At 44.7% G+C, this 21,731-nt stretch overlaps 1 pseudogene; it reads left to right on the top strand.

Annotated features, from left to right (window-relative positions):
- Window positions 1-10,680: 10,680 nt before the first annotated feature.
- LOC123850771 (ARL14 effector protein-like) lies at window positions 10,681-21,020 on the top strand (annotated as a pseudogene).
- The last annotated feature ends 711 nt before the right edge of the window (window positions 21,021-21,731 follow it).

Here is a 21,731-nt window from a genome sequence, read left to right as displayed (position 1 = left end):
AAATTAAACACTCATTTGTGTTGAATAAGCCTCTCCTTTAAATATTCTAATTTGGTTTATTTCATTTGAGTGTTCCTGATTGACTTTCTGTTTAAACCATCCATATTTGCTTTTTTTTTAAGGTTTTATTTATTTATTTTAGAGAGTGAGAGAGAGAGCGAGTGAGGGGAGGGAGAGGAGCAGAGGGAGAGGGACAAGCAGACTCCATGCTGAGCATGGAGCCCCACTCGGGGCTTGATCTCATGGCCCCGAGATCATGACCTGAGCCAAAATCAACTGACTGAGCCACCCAAGTGCCCCTAAATCATCCATATTTGCTTTTTAAATATGAAAGAGACTTTTGATGGCTGAGAAACTTCTAAGATCCTATTCCCATAGGATGCCCCAAAGAAGGCATTAGTGAGGATAAAGAAACACCAGTGGGTAGGTTTTCATTTAGCTTGGATCCTGTGGGAAAAGTTAACTGTCCCCAGAAAGCAACCCTGGGCTCTGGGCCAGGCAACAGGTACTGGAGGAGAAGATGACCCATCTGCTGGAGTTAGCTAGTACCTGGCTCTGGACTCTCAAAGATGATTCTTAACGAGGTTCTGTTCTGAAGACTGAAAAATAAAGGTCACCTTGGCACTGGGGAGAGTTTAGAGAGAGGATATAGGGCTCAGGAATAAACAAAAGAGGGGCACCTGGGTGACTCTTGGTTTCCACTCAGTTCATGATCTCAGTGGAGCCCCAAGTCTGGCTCTGAGCTCAGTGGGGAGTCTGCTTGAGATCCTCTCCCTCTGTCCCTCCCCCCACTTGCACTCATGCTCTCCCTCTTAATTCAATCAATCAATCAATCAATCAATCAATCAATCTTAAAAGAAAAGGAATATAGGGGTGCCTGGGTTGCTCAGTCAGCATCTGACTTAGGCTCAGGTCATGATCTCAGGGTCCTGGGATTGAGCCCCGTGTTGGGCTCCCCACTCAGTGAGGAGTCTGCTTCTCCCTCTGCCCTTCCCCCTACCAGTACTCATTCTCACTTTGTTTCTCAAATAAATAAATAAATAAAATCTTAAAAAAAAAGAAATAAAGGAATTATAGGTAGGTTCCTCCATGGTCAAGTGTAGGGATGCTTTTTTGTTAAAAAATATTTTCATAAATTCCCACAAAAAGGTAATACCCAGTTACATCTGTAGTGTTTTTTTGTTTTTTTTTGTTTTTTAAGATTTTATTTATTTATTTGACAGAGAGAGAGAGACAGCGAGAGTGGGAACACAAGCAGGGGGAGTGGGAGAGGGAGAAGCAGGCTTCCCACTGAGCAGGCAGCCCGATGTGGGGCTCGATCTCAGGACCCTGGGATCATGACCTGAGCCAAAGGCAGACGCTTAACTGACTGAGCCACTCAGGCGCCCCTGTAGTGTTTTTTTAAATAGGATTCCAACGATATTTATAAAGTAATGGGGGTACTTAATATGTTCCTGTCATCCTCAGTACATCAAATATGTTAACTCTCCACCACTTGCAAGCTGTGTGACCCTGAGCAAGGGCTTCATCTCTTCGTGCCTCTGTTTCTGCATTTGTAAAATGGGTGTAGTAATAATATCTCCCTTATAGGGTGAATGTGAGGATTAAAAAATAATGGCTACCATTTGTTGAATTCATTGAATTCTTACCACATGCCAGTTATTATTCTAAGTCCTTTACATGATCTCATTTTAAAAATCTGTATACATGTAAATATTTATTTTATGAAAGTAAAATTGTACAATACATAATACTTTGAAAGATGTTTTTTCATTTAGGAAAACAACTGGCACATTTTGTCTGTGTCATTAAATATTCTTATCTCTCATAATTTTTTTTTAAGATTTTATTTATTTATTTGACAGAGAGAGACACAGTGAGAGAAGTAATACAAGCAGGGGGCAGTGGGAGAGGGAGAAGAAGGCTTCCCGCTGAGCAGGGAGCCTGATGCGGGGCTCGATCCCAGGACCCTGGGATCATGACCTGAGCCGAAGGCAGATGCTTAACCGACTGAGCCACCCAGGCACCCCGAGAAACACTTTTTAAATTATTATTATTAGAAACACTTTGACAAACAACCTCCTCGGTGAAATACCTCCCACATTCATCATGATTTCCTCAGGATAACTTTCTAGAAGAGGAATAGCTGAAGGTGCATTTAAAACAAGGTCTTATGCTCTTCAGGCAACTTGTGTCCATTCCCATTTCTATTAGCAGCTCATGTAAGAGGCTCTGTGCTCCCCGCTCTCACACCACGGGTGGCCTTCTGCCTAAAATTGACAGCTTGATGGTGGAAAATCCCGGTCTCCCTGTCAAATGAACATATATTTCTTCAGTTTTTGGAGATTAATCTTCACTTGGGTCCGTCTTCACTTTGCAGTTACATTTTCATATACGCCCTACACTATTTCCTCAGGAAAATTCTTAGAAGTGGAATTGCAGAGTCAAAGGAAATACCCTCTTTTTATGGCTTTTATTCTGGTGCCAAGTTGCCCTCCAAGAAGGTTGTGCCAAACTACATTTCCTCAGGTGGAGTAGGGGAATACTTATTTCCCCACACTCTAACCAACACCCGGTATTACTGCTGCTATTGTTATTCTGTATTTACAAATTTCGTTATGCAATATGTCAGAAGCAGGGGTGGGCTCTCAGGGAGCAGATGTCAGCCATGGCAGGGTGCAGGGTCCTGGGGGTCACACATCTACCCTTTAGGTGCTTAATCATGGGGGTGTGAAACGGGGTGCCAGGGCAGCCAGCGGGGTGGGGGAACTCGGGGGCTCTGGGCAGCACCTCTTTATTAACCAGTCTGGAGGTATTATGCTGCATGAATAGAGAGTATGGCTTTAGCAGAAACACCTGCTGCATATCCATCCTGGTCACGGCTCTAAAGTGCATCTCTTTCATTATTTATGAAGTGGAATGTTTGCTGTTTATTGACCATTCGCATTTTTTTCTTTTGTCAGTTACATTTTTTGCTCCCTTTCTAGTTTTTTCTTATTGATTGGTATAAACATTTTATAGATGGACTGCCATGTATATTGGAAATATTTTCTCCAGTTTGTTATGTAACTTTTAATTTTAGCTAAGGGTTTTTCCCCCTATGAAGAGATCTTAAACATTTTATTTTTTTTAAAGATTTTATTTATTTATTTGAGGGAAAGAAAGTGAGTGAGAGGGAGAGGGAGACAGAATCTGAAGCAGACTCCGCACTGAGCACAGAGCCCTATGCAGGGCTCGATCCCACAACTGCGAGATCCCGACTGAAACCGAAACAGAGTTGGACACTCAACTGACTGAGCCACCCAGGCCCCTGAGATTTTTAAAGATTTTATTTATTTATTTGAGAAAGAGCGAGAGTGAGAGGGCAAGGGCACGAGTTGGGGGAGAAACAGAGGGGGAGGGAAATGGAGAGAATCTGGAATCCAGTGTGGGGCTTGATTCTGTGACTGGGAGATTATGATCTGAGCTGAAATCCAGAGTCAGACTCTTAACCCACTGAGCCACTCAGGCGCATTTAAATATTTTAGATGTTAGTCATATTTAATTGGTGTTTTCTTTTTATGGTTTTTGCCTTTGGTATCATGTTAATAAAGCTTTACTTTTCACCAAGATAAAGGTATATTTACTTTCTATTTCATAAATTCATTTTCTACATCTAAATCTTTGTCTGTGATTTATGTTGACATATGGTAGAAGGTCTGGGTATAGTTCTTCTCTCTGCCCCCAAAGGTTTATCCAGGTGCCTCATACCATTTACTTGAGATGATTTACAATCACATATCTAATTTTTGTATGTATTTGGGCCTGTTTCTGGACTTTCTATCCTGCATTGCCAATTTGTTGGTCTGTTTCTCTACCATACTATACTGTGTTCGATCTTTTACTTTTGTAGCCTATTTTAATATCTGATAAGGTGAATACTAAATGAATTGTATTTTCAAATATTTCTTTGCTATTTTATCTCTGTTACCTTCCAGCTGAGCCTCCAAATCATGACATCAAGTTTCAAGAAAATTCTATGTGCATTTCAACTGGTGTCAAAACAAACTTACAAATTATTTGAAAGGAATCAGTGCCACATCATTAATTTGACAACAGAGTTTTTGAAAACCCAAACAAAATATTTTGTTACACTCCGAATTTAATGATTCTTTGAAGTCACTTTTCTCCATGGACAGTATTCCCAGTGGCAGGCTCCCTCCTTCTCCCCATCCCCAGCGTAAGCAATCAGGAAATTTATTATCTTACATATTTGGAAGTTCGGAGATCAAACACACTTCAGGGCTCGTTGATTCAGCCCCCCGACAATGTCATCAAGGTCCCAGCTTGTGTCCATCTTTCTGCTCCGCCATCCAGACTCTCCCGGCTTCCTCTTCAGGCTGCCGGCAGGGGGCTGAAATAGTTCCAGTGCTGCATCCAGACGCCGCAAGTCCAGAGAGAAAGGGGCTCTCAGTCTTTTTCTTAGGAGGGAGGAATTTTCTGAGAAGCTTCAAGACTTTTTTTTTTCTTTTTTCATTGCAAAAATGGGGTCACCAGCCCCATCTGAAACCAATCTCTATTGGGGTTGGAGGCCACCATAATTGTTTAAGGCTGAGCAGAACGTACCCTGAAGGTGGCGGTGGTGCTGGTTGTTCATAATTGGAGATCTTGGACCTTGAGGTCTAAGAAGATAAGCGTGAGGGGCAGTATAGAAGACCTGCCTGCCTATTAAGCTGCCTCGTTTAGTTAAACTCTCAGTTTTATTGAGTTAATATTACTGGAAATTAAAAATGTCTTTTGACTGATGTATATCCATCATCTCATGGATAATTCCTCACAACAGGTATGACCTGATCACCCCAATCTCTCCTAGCTTTGGACATTCTAGTCTATTCCGAGGGACTATTTAACCGAGCTGCTTTAAATGTGGCAGGAAGGGCGCCTGGGTGGCTCAGTTGGTTAAGCGACTGCCTTCGGCTCAGGTCATGATCCCGGAGTGCTGGGATCATGTCCCACATCGGGCTCCCTGCTCGGCGGGAGTCTGCTTCTCCCTCTAACCCTACCCCTTCTTGCGCTCTCTCTCTCTCTCTCTCAAATAAATAAATAAATAAAATCTTAAATGTGGCAGGAAAAGTTCTACATGACACAGCTTTCTGTGTCAGTACTTTATCATGATGTGGTCATTTTTCAAAGGTATTTTGATTGGTATTTAGGGATACAGACCTCAGTTAAAAGAGTGAATGGCACTAAAAATGCAAATGTTCAACTGAAGTAAGAGTCAGGTGAATAAACACTTCTCAGCATTGGGTAATTTCCCATGTGCACGGCAAATAAAGGCAGCATTCTAATTTATTTCTCTGCTTGGTAGCTGGTTAGGTTTCTTTTGACATTGATAGTAAGATGCTATCTTGATTTCCACAACATTGAAATGTGAAAAATCCTGTATGTTAGAATGGAGCCAGAAGAATAGAACAGTGGTTTATATACTATGTTGGGTCACAGAATCAAACTGAAAGTCCATCCTGATAATAACTGACTGAAACTGACAGGAGGCAATTCAAGAGGGTGAGATGTTAAGTCACATAGTGTATTAAAAAATAATCAGTATGATGTGGGGGATCACTCTTCATAACAGTACACTTGAAAAAGATGTGAAGGACTTTGATGACATCAAGATGAACGTGAGCTATATAACATAGTGGATAGTAGCTGGATAATATTCTCAGATACTAATTATTTTTACCCTGTATATTCCCCCTACCCATTTGTACACTTAAGCACGTAGTTTTCAGAAAGCCTAATCTTTTAGGAGAACTTGATCTGAGGAGCTCAAAGGGAGGAGGGTAATTCAGGGCAGAGTCAGGGAAGATTGGTATCCTCCCCCAAGCAAGAGATTTTTCCAGACTGACAGGGGTGGAAGAAGTAGAGAGCAGTTGAACCCCAGAGAACAGCTGGACTCCACGCACATGGATCCTCAAAAAAGGATCACTTACCGTTGTGTGGCATGGTCTCAGCATGGAGTCCCTGGATCCAGAAAGCCATGGGAACAGGAGGCAGTGAGCCTTTCAGGGGAACCTGTGGGAACAGACAGCTGAAGACCAATGGGTCCCTCCACTCTTATACCGGTGATATCCTGGAGCTGACTACATAGTATCCTGGAACTCTGACATAACACACTGAGAACACACCAAGGATAACCAAGTTACATTTTCTGCCATGCTGTTGGGAAGGGGGCATGGAATCAGAAACCAAGTCATAAAAGATCAAGAGGGGGTACTTCTTGCACCCTTGAGCTTGGCCACTGAGATACCCACAGCTCATAATCTTGGGCTGAACGGACAGTGGCAGGGCAGCTCTGACGTAACCCACACCCTGTGTGCTGGGACCCTGCATTTCATTCCAGGGTTTTAAGTACACAAGCCAAAGGCAGTTCTTTCCTACCCTAGGGCATGCTCAAGATGTTCTCCCCCCTCTTGGTCTCCCCCACCTCGGTCTCCCCTCCGCTGGGATGTTGCTCATGGGCAAAGAACTCACAGGGCCTTCTTGCTGGGGCCTGGCCTCTCTATGGAGGAGGCTTGTTCTTCTCTTGTGGGGTCTGTGTGAGAAGATGCTCCAGCAGCTTCTGCCTGCCTGGGAAGCTGGGAAAGCCTGAGGTGGATCGGTTTTACTCTGACCTTTACTCTGAGCCCTCTCCTTCTCTCTGGAAAGGACTGAGTTTAAGTGTGGGCCTTGGGAATAAGGGCCCAGGAGTCAGCTTCCATTTGGTTTTAAGACAGGGCCTCAGGCTCACAGCTGGAGGCTCACAGCTACACACACTTCAGTCCAGCTCAGCAGGAGACGAACTGGAGCTTGGGGCAAAAGTGAATAAGGTGATTTGAGGGAGGCTGACAGAGTGGTGTGTTCTTGGTAAGGGGGACGACCACTGTCTCCACAGCCTAGCAAGCCTATTTCACTACTACAATGTCTAGGAGAGACCAGTCCCAAGATGGAAATTCACCTTCCCTCAAACATATGAAGACCAATCCGATCAGTCTTCATTCCTGTTTATGGCAGGCTCCACCAGAAATCTGAGACTCCCAGGGCATCACTACCCAGAAAACCTACCTCTGCAAGGTGCCTCTCTATATTCCCAATCTGACCAATCTCCTCCCTCTCTCTGCCCCCAGTCCTCCTACTATGCCTTCTAGAACTCTTGGTCTGTCACCAGAAAAACTGCTTGTGACTGCAACCTGTGTTTTGAATGGAACTTGACCTTGCTTCAGGAAAACCTGGCTATCTCCTGAGGACAGTGTCCTTTGTGCACCTTTCTTAAGGCCAACCAGGGTGTAGAGGCTGCGTAGGGGTCCTCCTTGCTCCTCATGCCACTTCCAGGCAGGTTCTCCTTCTTTCCTCAAAACCCTGCAATTTCGGTGAAGCATGAGCCATCAGACTCTAATCACAGGCTGTCCCTCTTTCTTAAAGTCACTGACCTACCTTCAGTCATTCCCCCTTCTTCACTAGGATTTTAGTGGTTGGCTCACTGTCTGTCTCTCCACCACTGCTCTCATTAAGCATTGTTGGTGACCTCAAGCAGCCCGATCTCATCTCCTTCCCCCGCTCTGCCCCCTAACAAACTGGCCTCATTGTTATCTTCAAAATCAAGCTAGTTCCTTCCTAAGGGTCTTTGCATGGGATGTTCCTCTATGTGTAACACACTTGCCTCATATAGTCTCATGTCTCTCCCTCACTGCATTCTGATATTAAGAATTAACTTTCAAGTGAGACCTTCTTTGACCATCCTATCTAAGATAGCCACCCATCCCCATGGCTTTATAGCCCCTAATCCTACTTTATTTTTTTCTCTCATAGCACTTACATTTGTATACAACATTATATATTTGTTGTTTGTTTGTTTGTTTTTGCCTGTTTCCTCTACTGGAATGTAGTAAGCTCATGAGAGAGAGCAGGGGCTTTTCCTGTCTTCTCTATCCTTGTATCTCCAGTGCTTAAGCAGGGACTCCACATAGAGGGTACTCAATAAACCTATTTCGAATGACTACTTGAATTAAAGAGAAGGATTTTCCTGGCATGTTCCTGTGCATAGTTCTTTAAGAACCTGTGATAGAGGTGAATGGCCCTGGTTCTTAGGTAAATACCATCTCATGGCAACTAGCCAGGTGAAGGTGAAGGGTTAGCCCGATCTGACTGAAGTAACTGAAGGTGCATCTTCAGAAATGACTTAGGAAGGACAGGCTATGTCTTAAATATTAAGAAATGGTCTATGGTCTTTAAATATTAAGAAATATCATGTGAAAGAGGGATTTGTTTCATTCATCATTGCTCTAAAGCTCTACTCTGCACAATTTTAAAAATTGTTCATCTGTATCAGTAAAATATTTTCAGCATCTTTTTAGTAAATGCATCCTTATTTACAAATTGCATGCATATTAATCAAGGATGACGACAAGTTAACCCAAATTTTCTCTCTTGGGAAGAATGAAAGCCCACTTCTGACGGTAGACAACCCGCTGGGTCCCTGAGAATTCTTCCTGCACCTGATGGCAATTGGCTCTTGTTTCAGTTCCCCATGGGGGACCCCTACAGTCCTGTTCCCAATCCTTTCTTGGAAGTTCTCCCTCCTTCCTTCTGCACGTGGCCTTATCACTGAGGGTCACCTGAGCACATGTCTTCCTAGGACCCGAAAGCACCTCCTGAACACTGTTATAGGAGGAAACACTCTCGAATGCGGAGAGCCGTCCAGCAGTGGAGTATGCCGGCCTCTCAGGAAGGGTGTAGAGTCTAATCACTGAGCTCGCTCAGGTGGCATAGCTTGCTGGAAATTTGCTTTTCCTGGAAATTTGGACTAGACCCATGTTTCTCAAAGAATGCTGTCCGCAGCCGAATCAGCTACGCGTGTGAGGGCGCCTTTGTGGAGAGGCTGTTAGAAATGCAGACCTCTGGGCCTTTCCCAGACCGCCTGCATCAGCGTATCTTGGGGAAGGATCTAGGAATCAGCAAGTTGAAGTTGAAACCTGGCTGGATAAAACATACTAGGATGTCCACCCCTACTCTAGGAGTCCATGATTCAACTTCTAATGCCGTTTACTAACTGGGACCAGCTGGAAGCCCTTGAGCATGTTAGTTAACTATTTGAGCCTCTGTTCCGTCATTTCTTTTCTTTTTTTAAAGATTTATTTATTTGAAAGAGAGAGCACGCACGAGCGAGCACGCATGAGTGAGGGGAGGGGCAGAGGGAGAGGGAGAGGGAGAGAAGCAGACTCCCTGCTGAGCAGGGAGCCCGACTCGGGGCTCAATCTCACAATCCCGAGATCACGGTCCTGAGATCATGACCTGAGCCAAAATCAAGAGTCAGATGCTTAACCGAGGGAGCCACCCAAGCGTCCCTGTTTTGTCATCTCTAAAACAGAAGTTAAGCTATAGTCTCTCTTAGCTCTGGAGTCCCATGCCTTTCTTTTCTTTTTAAAATGTTTTATTTTATTAAAATTTTTATTTTACAAATTGAGATAAAATTGACATATAACACTGTTTCAGTCTTAGGTGTACAACATAATGATTTGACATATGTGTCTTGTGAGATGATTATTGGAATAAGCTCAGTGAACACCCATCACCACACATAGTTGCAAGTTTTTCTTTCTTGCAAGGAAAGCTTTTAAGATCTACTCTCTCAGCAACTTTCAAACGCACACCACAGGACTGTTAACTAGAGTCATCATGCTGTGCATGACATCTCTGGGACCGTGCCTCTGTTTTCCACCTTGTCTCTCTTTATTTGAAGCTTTGCTTATAGCTGGGTACACTTGGGCATGTTTAAAAAAGTTTTGTTGCAGTGAAATAAAATATAGTAAGTGCTCAATAAATTTTTGTTGATTGAGAGCTTGGTTTAGGGTTAGTCAAAGGAGACCATTCAAAGCAGGAGGAAAGCCACATCTTAAAAAGCCCGGAGCTTCCCAAACCTTGGCTCGCTTCAGAACTTCACATGAAAGCTGTTATTTAAGTGGTGCTTCTGAAGTGGGCTGGAGGGAGGGGCCGTGACTTGCCATCACAGGACAGCTGCGGGCCCGGCAACGCTCTGTTAGCCAGGCCTGTTGCCTGAAAGAGCTTTTCCCTGTGTGGCTTTATCAAAGACCACAGGCCGGCAGCTAGGCACACAGAGCTGTTCCTGTGTGGGCACAGACGCCTCGTCAGGCTGCCCCTCGAAGGAGCCACAGGGCTGGCTTCCGTCCCCTACATGGGGAGGAAGATGCAGGAGGAGAAAGGGGCCTGTGGCGTTTGTCCAGGTCCCACAAGCAGCAGGCAAGACCCGCGATATTCACGGTCACACCTGGGGATGTGCAAGCTGGTGTCTTTGGCTGCAGTGTCTCCATCTACTTTGTATTTAAGACGACCCTTAGCAAAGAGGAGAGCTGCATTTTTGAGTCAGGGACATTGTTTTTTTTTTTTTTTTTTTTAATTTTTTAAGATTTATTTGCGAGAGAGAGAATGAGAGACAGAGAGCATGAGAGGGAGGAGGGTCAGAGGGAGAAGCAGACTCCCTGTTGAGCAGGGAGCCTGATGTGGGACTCGATCCCGGGACTCCAGGATCATGACCTGAGCCGAAGGCAGCCGCTTAACCGACTGAGCCACCCAGGCGCCCGAGTCAGGGACATTCATTGTATGTGGCTGGGAGTCTGAGGGAGGCTCCTGTCTGCGGGGCCCGACATGGCTCCTGTCAGTCAAAGAGAGCTGTTCGGCAGGCCGGATTGCCTGCTTGGGCGCCTGGGCTCTCTTCTCAGTCTTCCCGTCTTTTCTGGAGAGTCGGCATTCAAGACCATCTGGGTGAGCTGCTTCTGCTGATGGCCTTGGTGAGGACCCCAGTAGAGTGACTCAGGGACTTTCACCCCTTGCTGTCAGGGTCTGGCCTCACACAAGCCAGACTCAAGAGTCCTCAAGTGCCCCCCTCACTTGGGCCCCTTCGTTTATCTTCCCTGAGGCCCCTACCTACAGAGATAAACTTCCAAGACTCCCCAGAGACACAAGGACTGGATGACATCCCAAGTGTCTTTTTTCCAAACATGTTCCCCCCAGGGAAGAGAATTTGCATTAACTCAGCACCTACTATGTGTGAGGCACCCATTATGTGTTTTACACTAATGCTCTCCAAAGTGGGGTGTGAGATCCCTAAGGATGTCCCACTGGGGAGCAGGAAGAACATACTAGAACTTCTATTTATATTTCTTTTCTTTTCTTTCTTTTTTTTTTTTTTAAAGATTTTATTTATTTATTTGAGAGAGAGAATGAGAGACAGAGAGCATGAGAGGGAGGAGGGTCAGAGGGAGAAGCAGACTCCCCGCCGAGCAGGGAGCCCGATGCGGGACTCGATCCCGGGACTCCAGGATCATGACCTGAGCCGAAGGCAGTCGTTTAACCAACTGAGCCACCCAGGCGCCCCTATATTTATTTTCTAATCTAAAAAATAGGGAAGAGATTAAGAACACTTGTATTTGATGGAAACTAGCCGCTTTATGCCCGGCACGTGAGGCATCTTGAGGGTAGAATGGGGGTTACAACCACTCCGAAGGCTGACGGTGACATCCTCGGGTTTTCATTTGTTCATTTCTAGCATATTGAGACAAACCGCTATGAACATGCCTGTATTTAGGGATTTCAACATAATCCTCACCAGTGGCAAAGCTTGGAGTTGGACCATGCTGACCTGACCCCTATTCATTTTAGCAGGTGAGAGAGAAGTGTAAGGGAGTAATCTGTTTCACGTTGGTCCAGGCTCCCTTAGGGGCCCGCATGAAGAATGGAGAAGGCCAAGGTGGGTGGTGAGACCAGTTTTGCCTGGGACAGTCAGGGTTTTACCAAAGGGGAAATGTTTTAGATGGCTCGAAAACATGTTCTTAAATTTGGCTGCCTATCAGAAACATCCAGAGAGGTTAAAAGAAAAAAAAAAAAGGCTGATTCCTGGACTCCTCCCCAACCCTGTCAGGTCAGTGTCTCAGTGGGGAATACTGAGGATGCCCCTGTGTTCATCCCAACAGCTTCCCTGTCATCAGACACCCCGGCAGGGCTGGTGGGACAGGATGGGAGCTGGGGCCAGCCCCGGGGGCCTCCAATTCCATGCAGCTGCACCTGCCCTCTGCAACCCTCTTCCTTGTGGCTGGGCTTGGGGCCTTCCAAATGGAAGGCCAGGGTCCTCCCTGCTACTCTGAGCACATAACGGGGCCCAGAGACCAAGGTCCCAGTGACCGGGCAGGAGCCTCCCAACTCCATGATCTATGCCGCACCAACTCACTTACTGCCATCTGCCCGTGGACTGTGCATCCAGAAAAGATTTCTTTGTCAAAACACACAACGGCGAGCCTGCTTTGGCCCCAGGCTTCTGTGTCATAACTCTTTTTTTATTGGAGCAAAAAGAAGTAGCACATTATTGTTCTTCAGCTCCATGTTTTCTCATGGATCAAGAGAGCAACAAGCACTTTGTGTGAACAGAAAAGCCTGCTTTGTTGTCTGAGGACAGGGAGGTGAGAGAGCTGGGAAGGACCTTCACAGGCCATAAAAGAGACACACCACACGCTTGAGGCGCCTGGGTGGAGGGCTTGGGAATGGGTGGGAAGAAATCATTTGCACCTATTCACTGGCTCATCAGGGTTTCACACATTTCACTAGTAAAAGTGACCTTGGCAGGTCTGTGTCAAGGTTCTCTGGCAGAGCCTTGCTACTGGGAGGGTCATTCTGGGACAGCTTTATGCAACGATGATGTTTCTGCAAAACGGAATGAGTTGATCAAGCTCTTGAGAGTGCTTCGGTGTTTTAAGACACCTCGGTGCTAAGGATATGACAATTAGTAGTGTGCTTTCCACCTGTCATCTCTTCCCCATGACCTGCGAGGGGACAAGGTGGCTGTTGACTCCGCAGTGACAGAGGAGGCCACCAAGGCTCAGAGAGCCTGAGCTCCCACAGCAGAGCCAAGTTCAATTCCTGATGCGTGTGTTTTACTTGACTCCAGTGATGTCAGAAACCATGCAGTATTGGAAGTATTTCCCTATGTTACTGGCTTTCACAAATCTGAATTTTTACACACTGGATATTCTTCAAGAGAGCGTAAGGTCGATTCAACTGATAAGTTAGCACAACCTCCTAAGATGTGTACATGACTTTGAGAAACATTCCTCATGAACATAATTAAAATTTTCAACAGCACAGAAATGAATAAACAAGTCAGCTAGGTCTCTTCTCTTTCTACCTTTTACTAGATAAATGCTCTTACTAGAACAGCGATTCTCAAAGTTTAGGGAGCATGATCACCTGGAGGGCTTGTAAACCAGATTGCTGGGCCTCACCCCTAGAGATTCTGATTCAGCTGGTCTGGGTGGGGCCTGAGAATTTTGTTTCTAATAAATTTCCTAATGATGCTGATGCTGCTGGTTCAGGGACCTCACTTTAAGAATCACTGTTTTATAGTGTTTTTATTTTTCCTATGTATATCTCTATAGCTCTACATGTATATAAACACAGTTATTTAAAATGAACCCATTTACTTAACTCTTTTGAAATTTGTTTTTTTTTTTTTTTTTAAAGATTTTATTTATTTATTTGAGACAGAGAGAATGAGAGAGAGAGAGCATGAGAGGGGGGAGGGTCAGAGGGAGAAGCAGGCTCCCCGCCGAGCAGGGAGCCCGATGCGGGACTCGATCCTGGGACTCCAGGATCATGACCTGAGCCGAAGGCAGTCGCTTAACCAACTGAGCCACCCAGGCGCCCTGAAATTTGTTTTTATTTAACAAAATATCTTGGACATCATTCCAACTCTGTAGATTAAGATCTACATCATTCTTTTTATTTTATTTATTTTTAAAGATTTTATTTTTTTGACAGAGAGAGAGAGCACACAAGCAGGGGGAGCTGCAGAGGGAGAGGGAGAAGCAGGCTCCCCGCTGAGCAGGGAGCCCGATGCGGGGCTCGATCCCAGAACCCTGGGATCATGACCTGAGCCAAAGGCAGACGCTTAACCGACTGAGCCACCCAGGTGCCCCTACATCATTCTTTTTAATGGCTGCATAGATTTCCATGTATGTCTGTACCATTATTTATTTAACTAGTCTCTATTACTGAATATTTCAATTGTTTCCATTTTTTTCCTACTACAAACAATAGTACAGCTCTTTTCATCTATCTTTACACATTTGTGCTAACAATTATGAAGGATAAATTCCCCAAAGTGGAATAGATGGATGACAGTGATTACATGTCTTCAGATGTTATATGACTGTTCTAAATTATATTCCTACCAGTAGAATTTGAAGGATCCTTCATCAACATCAAATATTCAGTGTAATTTTTACCTTTGCTTATTGTTAGGTGAAAAATGCTATATTGTTATTTTATTTTATTTTAATTTTTAAAAAAGATTTTATTTATTTGACAGAGAGAGACACAGCGAGAGAGGGAACACAAGCAGGGGGAGCGGGAGAGGGAGAAGCAGGCTTCCTGCAGAGCAGGGAGCCTGACGCGCGGCTCTATCCCAGAACCCTGGGATCATGACCTGAGCCGAAGGCAGACGCTTAACCGACTGAGCCACCCAGGCACCCCTTATTTTATTTTTTTAAAGTAGGCTCTACACCCAGTGTGGAGCCCAAGCAGGGCTTGAACTGGACCCTGAGATCAAGGCCTGAGCTGAAATTAAGAGTTGGAGGCTTAACTGACTGAGCCACCCAGGGCACCTCTATGTTGTTATTTTAATTTGCATGTCTCTATTAGTAAAGTTGGGTGTATGTTATCAGCCAGTTGTATTTCTTTTTCTGTAATATGCTTGCTTATATCCTTTGCCTGTTTTTCAGGGAAAGGGAATTCGGAATGGCAGAAAAATTCATGGCAATTTCTTCACTGCGTTGGGCATAGCTTGGGCTCCTGACACCTTGCTGAAGCATTTTGGAGGTGCCACCGAAGAGAAACAGGAAACAACTCAACACCAGAAACACCCCCAAATAATCCAAGTAAAAAATGGGTGGAGGACCTGAATAAACATTTTGCCAAAGAAGACATCCAGATGGCCAACAGACACATGAAAGCTGCTCACCATCACTCATCATCAGGGAAATGCACATCACAACCACGTGAGATATCATCTTACACCTGTCAGAATAGCTAAAGTCAAAAAGACAAGAAATAAGCATTGGTGAGACAGTGGAGGAAAAGGAATCCTCACTCACTGTTGGTGGGAATACAAACTGGTGCAGCCACTGCGGAAAACAGTATGGAGGTTCCTCAAAAAACTGAAAATAGAATTACCCTGTGATCTAGGAATTCCACTACTAGGTATTTGCCTAAAGAAAATGAAAACACTAATTTGAAAAGATATATGCATCCCTATGTTTATTGCAGCATTATTTACAATAGCCAAGATATGGAAGCAACTTGTGTCCATACACAGATGAATGGATAAAGAAGATGTGGTATATATATATACATACACATACATACACACACACACACACAGGAATATTATTCCGCCATAAAAATAATGAGATATTGTTGTTTGTGACAACATGGATCGATCTAGAGGATATAATGCTAAGTGAAATAAGTCAATCAGAGAAAGACACATACCATATGATTTCACTCGTATGTGGAATTTAAGAAACAAAACAAACAAAGAAAAAAAGAGACAAACAAAAAACAGACTCTTAAACAAAGGGAACTGGTAGTTGCCAGAGGGGAGGTGGGTGGGGGGAAGAGGGTGACTTAGATAAAAGGGATTAAGAGGCACAAAATTCCAGTTACATAATAAATAAGTCACAGCGATGAAAAGTCCAGCATAGGGAACATAGTTAGTAACACTGTAATACTGTTGTTGGGTGACACATGGTGACTACCCTTATTGTGGTGAGCCCTAACTAATACTTGGAATTGTTGAATCATGTTGTACACCTGAAACTAATTCAACACTGTATGTCACTTGTACTTCAATAAAAATAAAATTCAATTAAAAAAAAGGAGAAACAGGAAACAAGCCACAGAAATGAGCAAACCTGATTAGAGGAGTGGGTTTAGACGAGCAAAATGAACAGAGATTGTTGAGGCCAGAGAACAAGCCTGAAAGGGCAATGAAAAGGAAAGAGCCTTAAATTTCTGAGTGGTGAGTCTTTCGAGAAGGGTGGGTGATGTGTACGTACTCTTTCTGCCAGAATGCGCACCAACCTGAATTTCCATAGGTGGGCTTTATTCAGTTTAAGGAAGTTCTTTCTCAATACAAGTGCCAGTCCTTGTCTCCATTTCTATTCTCAGCGACATTTCAGCTCAATGGGAGATAGTTTTGATGCTGTCCCCCTTCCACTTCAAATCGTGGAGTATGATCTTCCAAGTACCTCTGTGTTCCTTTTTTTTTTTTTTTTTTTTTTTGTAAGCTAGAGAAATGTCAAATACAGTGGTCAGGTCAGCCTGATTTCATTTAATGAAAAGTTTGGGGCTCTTTGTACTGTAGTGTTTGGAACTGTTCTTCCGCCTTCCCCAGGAGCATGAGGTCTCAGTACTTTTCAGGGCTCATTTATGGAGCTATGTCCTCTGCCTGGATGTTGACTCTGGCACCCGAGTTAGTATGACAGCAGCTCAGCCCAGCAGCGGAGAGGTCCCCTCTCTCCACAGGACCTGAGCAAGTGTTTTGCATTCAGGGAGTTTCCATGATGGCATATAACCCAAACATCAGCCCTCCTTGTGTGTGTTCTCGGTCTCTGCTTCGCTGCAACAGTCTTGACTCTGATCTCATTACTGGGCTCTTAGCTTATTCCTCAGAAAGCATCCTCTGTACCCAAAGCAGGAGTGAACAATGCAGTAAGAGGAAGGTGCTGTCAAGGCTGTGGGAGCCCCGGACTGCCCTCTCCTATGAACAGACTTAGAGTCCAAGGTAGAAAACCTAGGCACTGTCAACTCCTTCCAACTCCTCACTTCCACATTCCCCCAGTGGCTAGATCCTACCAAATCTCCAAGACCTATGATCCGCTTTTTCATCTTTATTATCCCTGGTTTAGTCTAAGTCCTTTCCTCCTTTCCTGAGTGAATGCATCCGTCTGCTGGCTTCCTCCAGTCACATCCTCCTCCCATCCATTTAATCATAATTTCATTCATTCATTCATTCATTCATTCATTCATTCATTCATTCATATGATGTTCTGTGAGAATTGACTTGTCTCTGTACCAAACACATTCAAGGAATGCCACAAGGCTGTGAGTTATTAGTTACAAAGAAGACATCCAGGCTATCAGTCCTCTTGGTTCAAAGGAGTTGGGGGACTTTCCAGGGTGGGGTTTCACGGGCAGATGAACTTGAGGTGGGCCTTGAAGTGTGTGTAGGTAATGTGGAAAATTCAATGAGTCATCTGCCTATAGTTAGTCCCCATTATTTCTTGCTGCAGTGGTGTGATTTGTTCACCTTTATGCCCAGTGAGGCTCCTCCTGATTTCATTTAGGTCACTTTTAGTTGGGTCTTCAGTTATTAGGAGCCCAAAATATTGTGCAGGTGAGATGTAGCCCAGCGCAGGTGGGATGGCTCTTTCCTGGCTTGCAGTAATGGGGTCACAGAAGGTGCCGTTTGTTTCTCTGATTTCCCCAAGGTCAAGCCCGTAGGCTGGCTTGAGGGAGAAGACGAGGGTCAGGAGCTGGTGCGTGGGTCAGGGAGCTTCTCTTTCATTCTTATCTTAAGCCAGAGAGTGCCCAGCACATCCAGAAATCATGAGCACCCAAGCTGGGAAGGCACCTTGGCCATCATCTAGGTCAGAGGTCAGGCAGCTGATGTAAATGAGTGAAACAGACCCCTCTTCGCATAATAAACATGTAGGAATAGCCTTCATTTTATGAGGAAAGTTGCTCTCTAGAATTTTTCCTGATGCAGATGGACCTCCTGATTGTTCATTTTTCTTATGGGAATGGAAAAAGAAAAACCGTTCTATTGAAAAATAAACCACTTAATACTCAGCTTTCCCAGGTTGCAGGGACAACAGGCTGTACTAGGAACGTGAACTGGAAACGGAATGAACATAGATGGCACCAAGTGGTTGTTGCCAAATGGGAATCCTGGAGCAGTATGATAGGTCTTCTGATTTCTCAAGAGAAGCCTGAAACATGACTCCAAATTTTTTTTAAAAAATCCCTTTGTTTCTTGCACGTATGCACTATAGGACACACAGCGGGAAGCAGAGTCTGGTGGTAGAGGCATTAGGGGTAGGAGTGCAGGGGGGTGGGGTGAAGATGCAGGGAGATGGAGCCAGGAGCAGGGGCCTTTGAGGGACAGAAGCTGAATTCTGACCTAGGTGAGAAACAGGCAAATGAGATAAAAAAGAACACTACAGAAAATGCAGAAAAGCATAAAGAAGAAAATGAAAGTCACAATCCTGCTATACAAAAAATTAAGAAAGTGAAATTAGAAACCCAGGGGCGCCTGGGTGGCTCAGTTGGTTAAGTGTCTGCCTTCGGCTCAGGTCATGTCCCCAGGGTCCTGGGATCAAGCCCCGCATCGGGCTCCCTGCTCGGTGGGGAGCCTGCTTCTCCCCCTTCCTCTGCCGCTCTCCCTGCTTGTGCTCTCTCGCACGCGCTCTCTCTCAAATAAATAAATAAAATCTTAAAAAAAAATAAATTAAGAAAAAAAGCACGTTAGACTCTTGATTTTGGCTCAGGTCATGATCTCAGGGTCATGGGATCAAGCCCCGTGTTAGGCTCTGCACTCAGCACAGACTCTGCCTGAGATTCTCTCTCTCCCTCCGCCTCTGCCCCTACCTCCCCACCCCAACACACGCATTCTCTCTCTCTCTCTAAAAAACAAAGTCCCATGTACAACTGTTGCACCAAAACAATAAAATATCTAGGAATAAACTTAACTACAGAAAAAGCACTAAATTTTTTTTTTTTTTAGATTTTATTTATTTGACAGAGAGAGAGACAGCAAGAGAGGGAACACAAGCAGGGGGGAGTGGGAGAGGGAGAAGCAGGCTTCCCGCCAAGCAGGGAGCCCGATGTGGGGCTCGATCCCAGGACCCTGGGATCATGACCTGAGCTGAAGGCAGTCGCTTAACGACTGAGCCACCCAGGTGCCCCTGAGCAGCAATTTTTAAGAGTTAGCGCTTTGACCTGTCCCCCCCACCCCCAGCTGTCCCCTCTGAGGCAGGTGACCCTGGGGCCAGCTGGAGGGGTGGGGGCCCAGGGAGGAGGGCCTGCCAGAGTCCCTCAGGAACGAGGTTGTCACATGCCCTTTGAGTCTCATCTTTGTGTCTGTCACCTCTTACTGCCCTCTAGTTTAGGGGTGGGGGGCCCTGGCAGACACACTATACCTGCTTTGTGACTACGTGCGTCTCCCCGAGGGTGTGTTCCCGGTGCCTTGTGCAATGACTGCTGAGTCGCGGGGCCCACGTCGGAATGCCCTTCCCAGGCAGCTGACATGATGAAACCTGGCTGGCCCAGCTCCCCTGTGAACGCTTGCTCCCCTCATCTCTACCGTGTGCCCTGAGCAGACACCTGACATGGTAGCGTGAATGGGTTTCAGGGAGCATTCACAACACACCTGTGTTGAGTGAGATTTTGCTTTGTGTATGTAGCACGATTCCCAGGGATCAATGAGGGTGACACCAACAAAACAAACAGATGTGTAATGTAGATTGTTTGTATTGCTAATAATAATGAATAGGATAGCTATTTATTGAGTATTTGCTATGGGCCAGTCTTTGGGCTAAGAGCTTTTATGCATTAATTTATACATTTAAGCCTCACAAAACCTCCCTGAGTTAGGTACAGTTAATACCCTCATTTAAAAAAATTGTTCGGGGGCGCCTGGGTGGCTCAGTTGGTTGTATCTGACTCTTGATTTCGGCTCAGGTCATGATCTCAGGGTTGTGAGATCGAGCCCTGTGTCCAGCTCTGTGCTCAGCAGGGAGTCTGCTTCTCTCCCTCTCCCTCCCCACCTCCCCACATTCTCTCTCTCTTTCTCTCAAATAAATACAGCTTAAAAAATTGTTCTGAGTTTTTTAATTAAAAACTTTTAAGTTAAAAAAATTTATTATTGAAGTATAGTTGACATACAATGTTGTATTAGTTTCAGGAGCACACATAGTGACTTCAATTCTATACTTTACACCATCTTCACCAAGGTAAGTGTAGCTACCATCCGTCTCCCTACACCATTATTACAATATTATTAACTGTATCCCCTGTGCTGTACTTGTGCAAAATTAGGTGAAGGGGGTTAAGAGGTACAAGCTTCCAGCTATAATACCCTCATTTTAATAATGAGGAAACTGAGACCCAGGGAAGTTAAGTAATCTGCCCAAAGTCCACAGTGGTGGGGCCCGGACTTAATCACATGCCCAGGTACCTGACCATGAAAACACGTTCATAGGAATTAACTGTAAAATAAAGAAAATATTGAACTTACATTGCTTATATTGCTTTATTTATCACTGTCTTATAATAAGTTTTAAGGCTATAAGTTTAAAGGAGAAAAGGAAGACTTTCCTGAGCAAGACAGGAAACCTAGCACATAGGCAGACTTGAGAATTTGCAGAAGTCGTGTTTGTGACTCATTTAACATACATAAAAAATTAGCCAAAAAAATTTGCATGTAATTGACTTAGATGAGTGCAAGATTTGGAAGACAGCTTGTACTTGACTGGAAACTTTGTCCAAAATGAACACAGATAATCAATGGCAGTGTGGATGTTGATTCTAAGAATAGCAGAGAAGAAAACCTGATTCAGATGGAAGAACTGCTAAAGCTTTGCGGTCATTACAATTTGCAAACCCACGAAAGCAAACTGAATTTGCTCCAGAAACTGGAACAAGACAAAAAAATAGGCTCACAAGGAAGGCAACAGCTGGTTCTGACAGGTAAGTGATACCAGCGAAGAGTGAGGCCTGTGATCGCCAGGGTCTCCTGATTTTCAGGATGTTTCTATGTTTGTCCTGCCTGGGGTTCCACCAAATGTGGGGCTCCGTGCTGCTGAGACCTCAAGCGACTACATGAGCAAATTGAAATCAAAGGAGGAGAAATCATTCATAACAAACATGCTGGATAATTTGTGGCATCAAATTATCGGATCTTTAAAGATCTCTTCTTTATTTCTTTTCTTTTTATATATATATATATATTTTTAAGATTTTATTTATTTATTTGAGAGAGAGAGAATCAGAAAGAGAGAACACATGAGAGGGGGGAGGGTCAGAGGGAGAAGCAGGCTCCCTGCTGAGCAGGGAGCCCGATGCGGGACTTGATCCCGGGACTCCAGGATCATGACCTGAGCCGAAGGCAGTCGCTTAACCAACTGAGCCACCCAGGTGCCCCCCCCTTTTTTTTTTATATTTTCTTTATTTATTTTAGAGAGAGAGAGCGAGGAGAGGGGCAGAGGGAGAGGGAGAGAATCTCAAGCAGACTTCCCACCGACTGTAAGCCCGATGTGGGCTCTATCCCACCACCTCAAGATCACGACCTGAGCTGAAACCAAGAGTCAGACACCCAACTGACAGAGCCACCCAGGCTCCCCAAAGGTCCCTTCTGTATTTCTAAAACTGTCATTCTAACATTTTAAAGTCGACTGCCAAATGATGAAAATCTGAGAACCACCTCAACATGCACTCAGTGTGCACTCATGTTGCATGTAGGGTGCTTCAAGATTCATGAGTTGATGTAAATTTAAATGGGCTATTACTCAGCAGTCAGATTTAAGCCTGTCTGGGTCAATGTCCACAAGTAGGTAAAGGCGGTCCTTCATCGGCACAGTTCGAATGTC

Source organism: Mirounga angustirostris, unplaced genomic scaffold, assembly GCF_029215605.1.
Source record: "Mirounga angustirostris isolate CCGP_5_RB_7025 unplaced genomic scaffold, mMirAng1.0.hap1 SCAF_10, whole genome shotgun sequence".
Classification (NCBI taxonomy): Eukaryota; Metazoa; Chordata; class Mammalia; order Carnivora; family Phocidae; genus Mirounga; species Mirounga angustirostris.
This window is presented reverse-complemented; position numbering and strand designations above follow the sequence as displayed.